Raw genomic sequence first — 15277 nt, 5'->3', positions numbered from 1 at the left:
GTGTGGAACAGTAGGCGTCCTGACAGGACAGCAGGACAGCAGGACAGCATGTTAGCGCCGCCACCACTGCTGCTGCTTTTCATCTGAGTCATTGATGCGACAGACGCGTTCACACGTTCACAGGAACTCAACAGGAACGTCAAAGACGAGACAGACCTGAGAAGACGTCTTATTAATCACCGTCTTCTAATTAAAGATGCAATACGTAACATTACTGCACTGAAATACACAACATCAATGAAGCTGAAACGCTTCAAACACTCTTCACATACATAGAAATGTGTTTTATTTTAGTCGCCGTTCGATGACATCATCTTTACCGTCGTATTGTGTGTATTTTTTTATTAATTGTTCGCATTTTCTCGTTCTCTTCCCGTGATTCTACAACAACAGCAACAAGATCAAACTAGGTCGTCTGTTATTAGTTTTCAATTCAGAGACACAGAGTTAAATAAATGACATAAATAAAAATGTCATTTAATCTTAAAAAAAAATGTCAAACATCGAATTTATTTAATTCAAAATGTAATAAAGTAAATTTACACTTAATTTATTTGCTCTGTGACAAAAATCGTACACCGTCCCGTAGCTAGCATACATAACTGTTTTGGAGTTGGTTTTTTTTACGTAGATATGCTGACGAAACAGTATGGACGAGGTTTTGGGACGAGACAATCTCATTGCGATTTAATGTGCGAAAAAACTCAATTTAAAAACAGCATTAAAACATTGCGACAAGGATTAAAATGTTACGACATGAAAATAAATTCGACAAATTGAACTGCAGCATTTCCGGAAAAAAAATCGCGAGTTTTGCGATAAATTGTCCAGCCTCGATGTGGAAAAAAGCTCTGGAGGAGCTTCGTTTTTTATCTTAATGACTTTACCGCGATGATCAATAACGTCAGCGATTCGTTTCTGCTGATGCTCGTTGGTATTTTTAACGTATTTTAAAGAAATACATTTCAGAATAAAAGACTGCTCTCCTCTTCATCGCTGCTCCTCCTCCTCCTCTCCTTCCTCTCAGGAGTTCATTGATTATTTTAAATTCAGTTTGAGTTTGTTTGTTTTTTTTACCGCCGTGTTCCTGAATCCTATTACCGCTGCTCCCACAACAGCCGCTCGCTCCTCAGGGATCAATAAAGTTTCATTCAATCTAATCAAAGTCGAGATGCTGTTGTGGCCTTTGTCAGCGAGCGGCGGACGTTTTAACGACTCGACAGATGTCGGAGCGGACGGGGATTCAGACGAGGACTCGGATCCACATCAGTGTTAACGCAAAATAATAAAGAAGTAATAAAAAAGTCCTTGATTTTTGTTAAGTTTTCAGCCGTTTGGACGTCGTTTCGGAAAAAGTTAGCGGTTCGCAAAGAGTTGGTTGTGCCCCCCCTGGTGGAGTAAACACAAAAGAGGGACGAGTCACAGAATTAGTGTTTTAAATCTTAGCTTTGACTTCATTCCCGTCTTCTCACAGGCTCTTATTGTGAAATGCGACTCTCTTCCTGTCTGGGCTGACTTCATCTGTGCACTTTCATAGATATCGTGACCCTTTTATTAGCCGTTTCTCTCGCACTAACGGAGCAGTAATATCGATTAACACCGCGCTCAGCCCTCAGGTGAACGGTTGAATTATTCTGTATTTGGCCTCGACACAGAAACCTCCGGCTGGATGTTTGCGACAGAAAACACTCACATGTGCTGCTGCTCTTCTGTCAGCTCCGCTCGCTGTGAATGAGCAGGGTCTCGTTCAAGGACACTCTGTTTGTGGCTTTCACAAAAAGAACTCCAGTGATTTCCTCAGACACACAAATGTGCGCTTGGTTTCAGGTGAAGTTAACAAGGTTTTTTTTTTATTCTGGGTTGCATTAAAACCAGGAACGTGTTCAGATCTGGTATCAACCTCTGTTCTTCGTCTTATAACGGCACCTCCTGCTGCTGAGAACCAGCTTTGGACATGGAGGCTGCCTATTTGTGAAGTTTGTAAAGCACTCACTCTCCCACACCAAAGCCCATAGAGAAAACCAGTGATTTTAACATCACAGCACACAGGAGCTGTTGATCCACTGCTGCCTCCATCACTAAGTTCAAATGTCTTATTTTATGAGTTCGGCATTTAAAATCCTTTGTTCAGATTTACCTCAGTGACACAAAGTGACCACACGAGGCAGCAGTAGACCAGCAGCTCCTGTGTCCCTGTGAGCTAAAATCGCTGATTTTCTCTATGGGGTTTGGTGTGGGAGAGTGAGTGCTTTACAAACCTCAGTTTCCCTCATCTCACAGTGAGATAAAGACACTGGCAGCCGTGTTTTCATTAATAACACAGCTCCACCTTAGAAACCCGTCACTTTCCTCCCGTATCGTCCTGATAAAAGAGTGTTTTTTGCAGCGGCTCCTTTAGAGAGAGAGCGAGAGAAACATCACCACATTCAGGTGATTAAGATTGTGTAAAAAGACCAAGTGTAAACAACAATGAGTACAGCCCCCCCCCCCACCTCTGTAACACACACACACACACACACACACACACACACACACACACACACACACACACACACACTCAGTGTTAATTTTTAATCCTATTTGCAGGCTGTGGTCGTCCAGGCGCAGCGTCAGAGACAGAGAGATTTACAGCGAGAGATGGGAAATGATGACACACACACACACACACACACACACGTCTTCAGAATTGTCCATGTATTATTCAAGCGTCCACTCGATGAGCAGCAGAGACAGTCAGAAAACACCCACGGCCCTTAAACGCCTCGTTTGTATCCTGATGCTTCGTCGTTCCGGCTCCAGTCGTAGTCAGAATTTAGCAGGAATTTCAGCGAGGCCCGAACGGGAAGTTTGAACGTGAAAAGCTGGATTTCCAAACTTGGAAAAGTGGGCAGCGACCTCACAAACCCCGACAGTAAATCAGTCGCACACACAGAAGTGTTTAAAGTTGATCTGTCAAACATGCTTCTGCAAATTTACACAGAGAAGAAGAAGAAAGAGGAGGAGGAGGAGACGACAAAGAGGAAGAAAAGAGAGGAGGATTCTGAGAGGACGATGTGACCCACAGGGACACAAATTAAAACCAAACTTATCAGGTTAAATATGGACTCATAGAGAGAGAGAGAGTGACCTGCGTGACCTGTATTTAATGACGAAGAATACGACAAATAAGTGAAAAAAACTAAAACCTGGTTTGGACGGAATGAAAAACTCAAATGATGATGGATAATGTAAAAGATATGAACACATGAACACATGAACACATGAACACGGCGAGAGAAAAGAGTCCCAGAGAAAAAGAGCTGCCTCACGTCACTGCCGCATTTTAATGATGTCACCGGACTCACTGATTGATCTGACTATTAGCAGGAGTGTGTGTGTGTGTGTGTGTGTGTGTGTGTGTGTGTGTGTGTGTGTGTGTGTGTGCGGAGAGCGAGCGAGCGAGAGTGGAGAGAGAGAGAGCAGTTCTACTGCAGCCTCTAACTACTGTATACATCACTGTTAATCAAGATTATACTGAGAAAATGAAAGAGTGTGTGTGTGTGTGTGTGTGTGTGTGTGTGTGTGTGTGTGTGTGTGTGTGAGAGAGAGAGAGCGAGCGAGCCTGCAATCATTTGCTTTTCAATTGCCTCCTAAGAGGAGCGCAGAGGAAGGAAATAAGGAGAAGAAGGAGAGACGAAGGGAAGGCAAATTGAAGAGTAAAGGAGAACATGACAGGAGAGGAAACAAGGGAAGAAGGAGAGACGAGTAGAGGAGGAGGAAACACAAGGAAGGAAGGAGGAGAGGAAGGAAATTAAGGGAAGGAGAAGAAAGAGGGAGGAACTAGAGGAAGGAGAGGCCAAGAGGAAAATGCAAAGAAAGAAAAGTGAGGTAAGGAACGATGAAGAGACAAGAAAATGAAAGGAAACAGGAGGACATGACTGAGAGAGATAAAATAAGGAGGAAAATAGTCATGAACTGAGAGAGGAGGTGAGGTAAAGAAACGAGGGGGGAGGAGGAGGAGAAACAGGAAAACGAGAGGGAACAAGAGTGAAGTAGATGAAAAACGTCAAGAATCGACGTCACAGGACGAAGAGCAAGGAGGAGGAGGAAGGAGATGGAGGAGAGGATGAGAAAGAGGGATGAAGAGTCTGTGTTTCACTCTGCTGCACAAAACAATCACAGGACGAGCAACTCGTTCTCCATCTATCTGAAAAGAGTGGAGGAGGGAGAGAGGGAGGGAGGGAGGGAGAGAGAGAGAGAGAGAGAGAGAGAGAGAGAGAGAGAGAGAGAGAGAGAGAGAGAGAGAGAGAGAGAGAGAGAGAGAGAGAGAGAGAGAGAGAGAGAGAGAGAGAGGCCTGTGACTGTCGCCCACTCAGGTCAGAGCTGAACAACAAAAAAAGAAGAAAGAAGGATTTAAAATTTTCTCCGTGAGGCTTTTTTTCGAAAAATATGTGCTCACTTTATTAGGAACACTGGAACATCATCATCATCATCGTCATCATGTCAGAGTGAAAACACATCATACGTCCTCAAATAAGAGTTCAAACACATCGTACTTCCTCAAATTAGAGTGAAAACACATCGTACTTCCACAAATTAGAGTGAAAACACATCGTACTTCCACAAATTAGAGTGAAAACACATCGTACTTCCACAAATTAGAGTGAAAACACATCGTACTTCCTCAAATTAGAGTGAAAACACATCGTACTTCCACAAATTAGAGTGAAAACACATCGTACTTCCTCAAATTAGAGTGAAAACACATCGTACTTCCACAAATTAGAGTGAAAACACATCGTACTTCCTCAAATTAGAGTGAAAACACATCATACTTCTACAAATTAGAGTTCAAACACATCGTACTTCCTCAAATTAGAGTTCAAACACATCGTACTTCCTCAAATTAGAGTTCAAACACATCGTACTTCCTCAAATTAGAGTTCAAACACATCGTTCTTCCTCAAATTAGAATTCAAACACAATGTACGTCCTCAAATTAGAGTTAAAATACATCGTACTTCCACATATTAGAGTGAAAACACATCGTTCGTCATCAAATTAGAGTTCAAACACATCGTACTTCCTCAAATTAGAATTCAAACACAATGTACGTCCTCAAATTAGAGTTCAAACACAATGTACGTCCTCAAATTAGAATTCAAACACAATGTACGTCCTCAAATTAGAATTCAAACACATCGTACTTCCACATATTAGAGTGAAAACACATCGTACGTCATCAAATTAGAGTTCAAACACATCGTACGTCATCAAATTAGAGTTCAAACACATCGTACTTCCTCAAATTAGAGTTCAAACACATCGTACTTCCAAATATTACAGTGAAAACACATCGTATGTCATCAAACTAGAGTTAAAACACATCGTACTTCCACATATTAGAGTGAAAACACAACGTACGTCATCAAACTAGAGTTCAAACACATCGTACTTCCTCAAATTAGAGTTCAAACACATCGTACGTCATCAAACTAGAGTTAAAACCCATCGTACTTCCTCAAATTAGAGTTCAAACACATCGTACTTCCTCAAATTAGAGTTCAAACACATCGTACTTCCTCAAATTAGAGTTCAAACACATCGTACTTCCTCAAATCGGAGTTAAATCACGTCATACATCATCTTTTCAGGGTTAAAACGCATGATAAGAGGATTATGTGGACGTACGATGTGTTTTCACTCTAATACGAGGACGTACGGAGTTAAAACACATGGTACGTCAGATTGAGGCTCCAGCACGTTCACATACACACTAACTGCGTTTCAGTGACATAAACCAAATGTAAATGTTTGTTTACATGATGAATCCACAGCAGATGTTCACCAGATGGAGCGAGTCGCTCTGAGGGGACAATGATGAACGACCTATTTTATCATATAAAGATATGAGGACCACGTACGCTCACACACACACACGCACACGGCTCCAGGTGCTTCCATGTTTGGTGGAGCAGAGAAGCAGCAACCTCTGAACAACCATGAAGCTCCTGAACGCCAAAGTGAAGTTTGTAAAGCACTCACTCTCCCACACCAAAGCCCATAGAGAAAATCAGTGATTTTAACATCACAGCACACAGGAGCTGTTGATCCACGTTCAAATGTCTTATTTTGTGATTTCGGCATTTGAAATTTTTCATTCCGACTTATTTCAGTGACACAAAGTGACCACACGAGGCAGCAGCAGACCAGCAGCTCCTGTGTCCCCGTGAGCTAAAATCACAAATTTTCTTTGTGGACTTTGGTGTGGGAGAGTGAGTGGTTTACAAACTTCAGTTTTCTGTTGGAAAAGTCTGTGTAACAGTGAGATAAAGACGTGATCATGTGACGTAGATATCACAGAATTAAACTAACGTGGATTATTTTTGGACTCTAAAATCTGTTTTAGTTTGTGTTACTGATGGAAGCAGGCTTTTCAAATCAAGAGGATGTTTTCAATCTACTGTGTGTGTGTGTGTGTGTGTGTGTGTGTGTTGCAGCTCCAGATTAAATGGGGAAACTCGGCAGGTTTTAATATGCAGGGAAAACCCACTGGGCCACGGAGAAGGAGCGCACACACACACACACACACACACACACACACACACACATTCTGCAGTTCCCGTCCATCTCGCGCTTTTCAACGCACAACCTTCATCTCATGCAAACACACATATACACACACACACATACACACACAAGCAACAGCACCGTCAGAACCACAGTCTCCAGAGTCACAAATCAGACTGTGGAATTGTGGGTAAACACAGGCCTTGTGTATATGTGTGTGTGTGTGTGTAATTCACTGTAGCTACACAGTGTAATTCACACACACACACACACACACACACACACACACAGTGTTGTGCAGCTGTTCTTGTTAGGACAGAGGAAACCACATCACTAACCTTAACCATAACCAGTTAACAATCCATGACTAACCTTAACCTAACACACACCAGGTCATCCTAACTTTAACCCCAGAGCCTCACAAATGAGGTTCTGCCTACAACACACACACACACACACACACACACACACTGAGGTAAAATACACACACTGAGCTAAACCACGCACACACACACACACACACACACACACACACAGGTAAAGCGCACACACACACAGAATAATGACATATTCTCATTAACCAGCAGAGTCTGCGGGGTTATGACGTCACAACATTAATTAATCAATTAACGTCAGCGCACAGGTGTGAACTGAGTCCGTGTCCCGGGTTTAATGCGGGTTTGAGAGCAACAGAAGCATGATGAAGAAGAGGATGGTGAAGAGGAGCAGAGTGTGTGTGTGTTTCTTACCTTTAACTGATTCTCCGTCTCTGTGTTAAGTAAAAATAAAGAATTTAAATTCAATAATCAGCGCAGATCCTTCAGATGATCGGATTATATAGTCCTTTCTCCCGGGAGTCTCGCGCGCACCTCACGTGCGGCGGCTTCTCTGTCTTTTTTTCCTCTGCGTGTATGTGTCCGTCTGTCTGTCTGTCTCTCTCCTTTCTCTCGCGGGATTTTCTTCCTCCCTCTCTCCCTCTTCTTCTTCTTCTCCTCTCTCCACCTCACGCCCTGTTCTTCAGCTCGTCCTCCTCTTCCTCGCGCCACCTGCACGGGGACGCAGCGGCTCGCGGCGGCGCTTCAGCTCGCGGTGCTGCGGACGCGGCTCTTCTGCGCGGCGCATCTTGGTGTGCGCACCGCTGCTGCGGAAAGAGAGGAGAAGATGAATGAGGAGAAGGAGGAGGTGCGTGTGTGTGTGTGTGTGTAGCTACAGGTGATGATGAACACACACTGTTCACGTGAAACAAACAGGTAAATAACAACAAGTTGCAGGAAACATCTGAGCTTGATGGGGATTCTTCTGGAGACACTGCGCACGCACGCGCGCGCACACGCTGCATTGACTTCCAACAAAACCATAACCAGTTAATGACCAACACTAACCTTAACCATAACTACAGTTCAAATCTTAATCCCGTTTTGTGTCATTAGGACCAGGTTTCGGTCTCCATGGGGACTACTGGTCCTGACAAGGTCAGTGTTTATGACAGAAAGAAAGTCCTCAATGTCCTCTCCTTCAATGGGAAACCCATTCTACTTCAATGGGAAACCCATTCTACTTCTAAGGAAACCCACCCCACTTCAATGGAAAACCCATTCTACTTCAAAGGGAAACCCATTCTACTTCTAAGGAAACCCACTCCACTTCAATGGAAAACCCATTCTACTTCAAAGGGAAAACCCATTCTACTTCAAAGGAAACCCATTCTACTTTAAAGGGAAACCCACTCCACTGCAATGGAAAACCCATTCTACGACAAAGGGATACCCATTCTACTTCAAAAGAAACCCATTCTACTTCAAAGGAAAACCCATTCTACTTCAAAGGGAAACTCACTGTACTGCCACAACCACAATTCAAATCTATAACAGTTACTTACATTGTTGTCAAAGCAACATCATTTTTTGTGTGATGAAATGACATAAAGACACAAATTAGACTCCGTTCACTCGTTCACACTGACTGGCGCTCACACTGTTGGAGCTTCACCAAACCATTCATTTAGTTTACGGCTGCTGTCACTGTTCCGTCTCCTTCACCTCCACTGATCCTCACTCACCCATTAATTTATCCCCATCCTCTTTTTTCCCATCATCGCAACCTTGAAAACATTCACCTCCTTTAAACTACTTCAGCTTTTTTGTGTCATGACGTTTTATGACGTCCTGACACCGTCGACGAGTGTCCTCGCTGGAAACCCACAATCACTCTCCCACACCAAACCCCATAGAGAAAATCAGCGATTTTAGCTGACGGGGACACAGGAGCTGCTGGTCTACTGCTGCCTCGTGTGGTCACTTTGTGTCACTGAGGTTAATGTGAAAAAAGGATTTTTGATGCCGAAGTCACAAAATAAGACATTTGAACTTAGTGATGGAGGCAGCAGTGGATCAACAACTCCTGTGTGCTGTGATGTTAAAATCACTGATTTTCTCTATGGGGTTTGGTGTGGGAGCGCGAACACTTAAGAGTAACGTTGCAAAACTAAGGCTGCATCAGTGAACTGGGTTTTTAAGTTAAGCCAATAAAATTCAACTAAGAACCAGGCTCAAGTACAACATGTGTGAAAGGCCACATGTGTCAGAATTAGTGACATCTAGTGGTGAGACAGCAGATTCCAACAAAAGCTGGAATTTCCCGTGAGGTCCAGAGAACTACGGTGGCCTTGATAGACAATAAAGGACGTCATTCTTCTTCTTCTTCTTGAGCAAGACCCTTATCGTAAAAAGTCCTCAAAAAAAGTCTTAATCTAAGGCTACGAAAAACCAAAGGACTTTTACTTTAAAGTGATGTACGTGTGATATTAAAATTCTTTAATGTTGCACCACTAAGAGATGAAGTTCTATCGTCTTCATTCTCGTCTGAAAAGAACCACGTGTGAGAGCTTCGGTTCCAGCTGAGGTCTGACCGACACGGGGGCATCAGCGTCTTCCCATAATCCCCTCAATGAGCGGCCTCCAGGGGGCGCTCAGAGGGTCACAAGTGTGAGCGCTTCAGCCGAGAGCAGAGGTTGAAGGACACGTCGTTACGTAAAATACATAAAAAGCTGGTCCCAGGGTGAGGAGAAGACCTCGTTTCAGCACAGGAGGATTAGACTCTTCGAGAGCTCGTTCTGTGTGTAAAGAAACACCAAATTGGCAGATTACACATGAAGTCACCTTGACCCGGACACTCCAGCTCTGGAAGCGGTGACACAGACACAAAAGCTGCGTCTTCTATCTTCTAATCTAGATATAATATAATTCTCTCTCTCAGTGGAGGAGGCTGAGCGAGGTCAGTCTGACCCTGAATCACGAAAAAGAGAAATGACAAAAACTCAGTGTGATGGTTTCTCTACGTGGAGGTGAAGGTAAATCCACAGAAACCTGTCAGTGGCAGATAAAACCCGAAGGATTTCGATATGATTTTTGCATGTTTACCCATAATTCAGTCTGAACATCTAAGAAACACACAAGATCCTGTTGTCTGTCTAACGGTGAGATGAAGACGTGAACGTGTGCTTAAAGATGACGTAGACTCTGGAGGCTCACGCTCACTCTCCCACACCAAAGCCCATAGAGAAAACCAGTGATTTTAACGTCACAGCACACAGGAAGTTTTTGATCCACAGCACTGAGGTCACACGTCTTATTTTTGTGAATTCGACTTTTGAAAAACTACGTTCAGATTTAACTCAGTGACACAAAGTGACCACACGAGGCAGCAGCAGACCAGCAGCTCCTGTGAGCTAAAATCACTGATTTTCTCTATGGGGTTTGGCGTGGGAGAGTGAGTGGTTTACAAACTTTGTCTAACGGTGAGATAAAGACATAGATTTTTTTTTAGCTGCATTTTCTAACCTGAAAACGACAAGTGTGTATATTTACAGTAAATTGCTGCATCATTTTATGGCAAATTACTTAAAATCGACAGCTTTTTACTTTCTCACTTCAGTAAATACATTTAGCAGTAATATCTTTTAATTTTTTTTTAATTTTAAATTTTTCGAGTTTTAAATTTCGAAAAATGACACACACACACACACACACACACACACACACACACACACACACACACACACACAGCTTTCCCCCCTCAGATGTCAGTAATGTTTATTTAAGTTGTTTTATGTCCTTTTTTCTACTTTCACTGAAAAATAAAGAACCCTTTTTAACGTTTTGACATCAAAAGTCTGACTTTCGTCAGATTAAGACAATAATCCTGTTCTCTTAGGCCAGATTATATCGAGCTTCCATCCCTCCATCCTGTACAACAGTGAACCTTACAATCAATTCAGGAGGAAGAAGCTGCTCAGTCAGTGAGAACCTGGTCAACATCGCCCTCTGCTGGTCAAACCGTGTAAACACAGATGTAACAAAGGTTTTAAAAAAAAGTGATGAACAAGTGTGAAACAGAAACGTCTGCGGTCATTAATCTTTGTTTTTATTCTTCTTTAAATTCATCATCCATGTTTTTTTTATGAAAGAATCTTTTCCACAGCTGATCCAGATGAAAAAGATCCTCATCACATCCCATAATTTATTATTATTATGATGATATTGATACACTGATCTTAAGAAAAGTGTTAAAATTATTGTTTTAATCATATATATGTTTTTATAAATATTATCCCCTATTTGTTAGTTAGTCTTGTTTGTGTGTGTGCGTCAGTGGGCGTGGCCTCTTGTCTAACTGCTCCCCCTTCACACCTGAGACTCATCATCAGTCAGTAAAAGAAACCTCAGCTGCTGCATTATAATGATTTAACCTTAAAAAACAACAATTTAATCTACTTTATTTTAACATTTCCTGAAAAATAATTACAAAGCGCTAAAGTGACAAAATAGCAATATTTTAAATATCAAAGGTTGTAAAGGTGAGAGATTAATCTGTGTTTGTGTCACAGTGACGTTTTAGACGACGAAGCTCTGACACTTAGACAAACTTTCTGACGGGACACAGAGATTTCTATTATTATTATTATTATTATGATTATTATTGTTGTTATTATTGTTATTGTTATTGTTATTGTTATTGTTATTGTTATTGTTATTATTATTATTATTATTATTATAATAATATTATTATTATTATTATTTTTACATTTTCTTATATTTACATACCAGTGTTTCCCCGTCCTGGTCCTCACAGAGTTGCCCAGCTACAACGCACACACGCACACACACACACACACACACACACACCTGATTCAAATGACTGTGTAATTATGAGGCTTCTGCAGAGTTTGAATCAGGTGTGTGTGTGTGTGTGTGTGTGTGTCCAGGGGCCTGTTTCAGAGAGCAGGTTCAACAAACTCTGAGTTAAAACCTTAACTCTAGGTTGACCAACTCTGAGTGTTGGGTTTCAGAACAGCTGATCAGCATTAGTTCAATCATCTCTGAGTATGTTCACTCTTAAGTTAAGTGTGTGTGTGTGTGTGTGTGTTGGGAATAAAAAAAACCCATCATCAATGGAGCTCTGATACTACGATTCACCATGGCAACAGGTAAACAAAGAGCACAGCCTCCATTTTAATCCAGTTGAGCAGAAATATTAACACATGCCAATGACATGACATTTATGTGAAGAGAGGAGGAGTCAATAAATGAACACTATTACATTTTTTACAGTGTAATCCACTCATTTTCATTTCATTAATGGATGTTGAAATGCTGCATTCTTACCATTATGTTACATTTGATTTGATATTTATTCATCTGTAAACTGACGAGACACAAACTGAAGATGAGAATATGGATCAAATATAGTTTACTTATGGACCTATAAATAAATAAATATATGAATATGAAGTGTCCATGTTCAAACTGACACTATTTTACATTAAAACATTTTGCTCAACACTATTTCATGACTATATTTCCCCGCCTCCTTGCCCCTGTGTTTTTTAAATGGTATTCTGACTCGGTTTCCCCCGCAGTGAGGACGTCCAGGGGACGGACGGACGAGTCTTTAATGCGTGCCGACGCGCGTGTAGTCAGAAAAAGACTTTTTAAGCTTTTAAAGGAAAGGGACAGACGTCTAAATATAGCCGCTGTGAATAATAACAAACGTCAAAACAATGGTCTGCAGGACAAGAGGACAGGAGAGGTCACCAATCACAAACATCTGCTGACGTTAATCTACGTAAACGTCTTATTTTTAGTCAAACGAGGTCAGAGGTCACGCCAGTGTCGATGGAAACCTTCACTACAGCAGCAGGAGACATGTTATGGACAATAGTTACGTAAAGAACGTACATTCATCACGACAAACTTTGACTAAAATGTCAAACTACTCAGTATCTGTCAATAAAAGCACATTAGACATAAAATAAAGTATAAAATATTCAAAATCTAAGTTTTACTACAGTTGAAAAACAGAACTGCTCCTTTAACCAAACACTTTCTGTTTATAAAAAACAGAAAAAATGAATTTGAGACTAAACTGAAACTCAGCGTCATCAGAGGACCTGCAGCTCCGCCCTGTGGCCACGCTGCGTCACTGCACCCTGTGTCACAGTCCATCACCATCACTGTGAGTGAGATGATGATGACGATGATGATGCTGCCCTGGCAACAGGCAAATGCTACTGTGTGTTGCCATGGTAACCGGGGAACTGGTGAGAGAGCAAAGCGCAGGGGAGGGAAAGACAGACAGACAGACAGACAGAGAGACAGAGAGACGGGGACAGTGAGACAAAATCCCCTCTCTGGTTATTTCACCATGTTTGTAAACAACAACGACAGCATCTTTAAAAAATAAGAGCAGAAACAGCCTCCGGGCCACAGGTGGCGCTCTACTTTCATTCAACTCAAGTTCACTTTTGGTTTCTTGCTTAATTTCCTGAGTCACGTCTTTGACCTTTGACCTGAGATTAAAGGACAAAATATCTTTCTTTTTTTTCTTCTCTCAACCACCTCTTAAAAATAGTAAATAATAATAGTATAATTATTATGATATAATATAATATAATATAACATAATATAATATAATATAATATAATATAATATAATATAATATGATATAATATAATATAGTATAGTATAATATAATATAATATAATATGATATAACATAATATAGTATAATATAATATAATATAATAACTTTATTTATAAAGCACTTTACAAACAACAACAGCAGAAACAAAGTTCTGTACATCAGATGTAAATAAATATAGAACCTACATAACAATTTTTGTGTGTGTGTGTGTGTGTGTATCTGGTCTTCCTCATGTTGTGGGGACCTAAACCTGTTCACACACTCACATGGGGACTTAAAAGAACTCCCCATAAAAGAAATTTGACCACATGTTAACGTAAAGACATAAAAAGTTAGGCTGAGGTCAGAGGTCACAGTTAGGTTTGAGAAAGTCTCCAGGGAATTAATGTAATGTCCTCCGAAGTCATGGAAACCAGACTGTGTGTGTGTGTGTGTGTGTGTGTGTGTGTGAGTGTGAGAGCGCTGTAGACGCTTAATACCTCACTTTTCCTAATGCTTTTCACTCTTAATACCCTCGTCTGAGAGAGAGAGAGAGAGAGAGAGAGAGAGAGAGAGAGAGAGAGAGAGAGGGGGGGGGGGTCTGTCTGGGATTTGGACAGCTGTCAATTAAAATCCCTCGACACAGTCCACTTCTCCTCCTCCTCCATCATCATCATCATCATCATCATCATAGAAAGTGAGGGAGAGAAGAGAGCGACCGACAGCCCTCTTCATCTTTGTCTTGACATGCATGTGTGTGTGTGTGCGTGTCGCAGGCTGAGGCTGCTGTTATTATTTTCTCCATCGCTGTAATCCCCCCCCCCCCCCCCCTCTTCCCCCTGCAGCCTTTGTTGTGTTATTGTAACAGTGTGTGTGTGTGTGTGTGTGTAATATCCTCTGAAGGATGCTCTGAACAAGCAGTGATTCTTCTTTGTGTGTCTGCTGAGCCTGAGTTCCCGAGGCAGACACACTGAGGTGGCCACAATGGAGGAGGGGAAGCCCCACTCAGCTGTGTGCGTGTGTGTGTGTGTGTGTGTGTCTGTGTGTGTGTGTCGGGCTGCATGTTAAAGCTGGAGGTGTGATTCGTGACCAGCGGAGGCTGATGATTGGACCACAGTTCTTCCAGTCGCTGTTATTTTCCAGTTCAGTGCTCATTCAGCACACACACACACACACACACACACACACACACACTCACCGATCGTTATAACATATAATACACTGTTATGTATGTGACATATGATATAAACGATATAGTACGTGGTCAATACAGCTGTAAAATATCAATATTTAAGTGTACTTTGAATGTTTGTGTCCAGATTTTATCGCTTTGTTTGTTGACTTTTTTGATTTCTTCTGTTTTTAACCTCTATTCTGTGACTGGGCAAGAAATGTAGAGTCTGGGGCCTCCTGGTGACCTTTGACCCACAAACACACCTGAAATGTGCCCAATGAGAGGTTTGGAAGCAGCTGGTCCTGACAAAGGTGCGTTTCCTGCGAGGCTCAGGTCGATGGCGTGATGTTCGACACATGATGAGCCGCCTTCACTGAAGCGGGACCTGAAACGGCCTCAGATCCCAGTGTGTGTGTGTGTGTGTGTGTGTGTGTTTGTGTGTCTGTGCAGAGGCTGAACTCGTCCTCGTCCTCCTACACACGAGCATGTGCTGGAACGCTCGCTGTCAAACCTCGCCCATCACCGTCCTGTCGCTCTTGTACAAACACACGCTCCCTCTCCGTGGCAACGCCGCAGCCCGCCCGCCTGGACCTGC

The 15277-nt window shown here is 42.1% G+C and overlaps 1 protein-coding gene across 1 annotated transcript in view; it reads right to left on the bottom strand.

Annotated features, from left to right (window-relative positions):
• The window catches only part of trpc5a (transient receptor potential cation channel, subfamily C, member 5a), a 45868-nt gene extending 38213 nt beyond the window's left edge, over nucleotides 1-7655 (bottom strand). The window contains exon 1 of the mRNA XM_058625813.1: nucleotides 7299-7655. The gene's annotated coding sequence lies outside the window, so the exon portion shown is untranslated. The remainder of the gene's footprint in view (nucleotides 1-7298) is intronic.
• Nucleotides 7656-15277: the final 7622 nt, after the last annotated feature.

This window comes from Solea solea, chromosome 3 (assembly GCF_958295425.1).
Source record: "Solea solea chromosome 3, fSolSol10.1, whole genome shotgun sequence".
Lineage (NCBI taxonomy): Eukaryota > Metazoa > Chordata > Actinopteri > Pleuronectiformes > Soleidae > Solea > Solea solea.
This window is presented reverse-complemented; position numbering and strand designations above follow the sequence as displayed.